Source organism: Limulus polyphemus, unplaced genomic scaffold (assembly GCF_000517525.1).
Source record: "Limulus polyphemus unplaced genomic scaffold, Limulus_polyphemus-2.1.2 Scaffold98, whole genome shotgun sequence".
Taxonomy (NCBI): domain Eukaryota; kingdom Metazoa; phylum Arthropoda; class Merostomata; order Xiphosura; family Limulidae; genus Limulus; species Limulus polyphemus.
Window position 1 is genome coordinate 844,753 of NW_013665708.1, and position 2,151 is coordinate 846,903.

At 37.3% G+C, this 2,151-nt stretch overlaps 1 protein-coding gene across 1 annotated transcript in view; it reads left to right on the forward strand.

Annotated features, from left to right (window-relative positions):
• The first annotated feature begins 552 nt into the window (after positions 1–552).
• Positions 553–2,151, forward strand: part of LOC106469662 (zinc finger protein 423-like) — a 20,449-nt gene continuing 18,850 nt past the window's right edge. The window contains exon 1 of the mRNA XM_022399039.1: positions 553–607. The gene's annotated coding sequence lies outside the window, so the exon portion shown is untranslated. The remainder of the gene's footprint in view (positions 608–2,151) is intronic.

The window sequence follows — 2,151 nt, forward strand, 5'->3', positions numbered from 1 at the left end:
AAATAAACATGTATAGTATTACCGTGGTTAGTAGGTTATTTGATTCCTTGCGCTAAGACATTTAGAAGGTGGAAAATGGATGAAATGAGAAAGTCAAGTGACTTCTTGCAATAGAGAGGTGTAGATCTGGTATTTAAATGTAACCTCGTAAGCAACGGTATGGTCACAGAACAGTGTCAGTTTATTTGCCTCGTAAGCAACGGTATGGTCACAGTACAGTGTAAGTTTATTTGCCTGGTAAGCAACGGTATGGTCACAGTACAGTGTAAGTTTATTTGTTGTTGTTGTTTTCATCTTTATCGCTTTAAAATCCTCATATACTGGACAATTTTCTAACATTTTTATTTTATCTCTTCGGTTCAGTAAAAAAAAAAAAAGAGACAGACAAGTTTATTTCAGCTTGTCAAAAATACATGTCCACCTACGGGATAATCATGTACAAAAAAAGTAGACGCCTTTAACGAATCCAAGTGGGAACTAGATTAAAAGTTGACCTGTACATTTTCTGATTTGAAGACACAGTCAACTTCAGTTTTAGCCTTTAGCCAATCAGAAAATGTACAGTGTGTCTTCAAACTAAAGGCTAAAACTGAACAGGGATTGAGAGGTAAGCCGAGAATTTGATATATTTACGTTACTAACGCTGTAGGTGACAAACATAAGATTACATGTAAGTAGAATCTTGTTGACACTCTAATTTAAGAACGCATGTTGTTGGCACTCCAATCTAAGAAGGCTGTTGTTGAAACTCCCATGTAAGAACGCTGGTGTTAACACTCTCATGTAGGAATGCTCCTGTTGATATTGTCATGTAAGAACGCTGTTGTTGACATTCCCATGTTAGAACGCTGTTGTTAACACTTTCACGTAATAATGCTGTTGTTGATACTGTTACGTAAGAACGCTGTTGTTGATACCGTCATGTAAGAACGCTGTTGTTGACACTCCCATGTAAGAACGCTGTTGTTGACATTTCCGTGTAAGCACGTTGTTGTTGATAATACTGTGTTGTTAGAATACTGTTGGTGACACTGTGTAGTAAGAACGCTATTGTTGACACTGTGTTGTAAGAAGGTTGTTATTGACACTGTGTAGTAAGAGCGCTGTTGTTGATATTATCATGTAAGAACGCTGTTGTTAATATTGTCATGTAAGCACGCTGTTTTTCATACTGTGTTGTAAGAATGATGTTGTTAACACTGTGTAGTAACAACGCTATTGTTGACACTGTGTTGTAAGAAGGTTTTTGTTAACACTGTGTAATAAGAACGCTGTTGTTGATATTGTCATGTAAGAACACTGTTGTTGATACTTCTACAGTAGTTAACTTCACGCCAACTTTATTCTCTTTTGCAGTTATCTGTCTGCTTCTGTATGCTGTTCTCGCTATTTATATCTATATCACTTAATCGCCTGTCTGCCTTCTATACATTTGTTGTTGATACGTTGTTTTTGATACTGTCATGTAAGAACGCTGTTGTTAACACTTTCTTTTAAGAACGCATGTTATTGGCACTGCAGTGTAGCATCGCATGTTGTCCGTACTGTCATGTAAGAACGCTGTTATTAGCACTTTCATTTAAGAACGAATGTTATTGGCACTGGAGTGTAGGACCGCATGTTGTCCATACTGTCATGTAAGAACGCTGTTATTAGCACTTTCATTTAAAAACGAATGTTATTGGCACTGGAGTGTAGGACCGCATGTTGTCCATACTGTGATGTAAGAACGCTGTTGTTGATACTGTCAGATACAAACATGGTTGTAGCATTCACGTGTAAGAAAGCGTGTTATTGATACTCTCATTAAGAAAGATAAACATGTTAATAGATAATAGGCGTGATACTACTTCATGATAAAACATGTAATAATTTTAAACACAATTCATAACTTGCTTAACACAAATTGCCATTAGGAAGTGTATAATAGCGTATTAATTGGGCACACTTTTACTACACGCTACTTGTTCGTCTAACAAGATGGGTTATGTTTTTTTTTGTTTTTTGAATTTCGCGCAAAGCTACACGAGGGTTATCTGCGCTAGCCGTCCCTAATTTAGCAGTGTAAGACTAGAGGGAAGGCAGCTAGTCATCACCACCCACCGCCAACTCTTGGGCTACTCTTTTACCAACGAATAGTGGGATTGACCG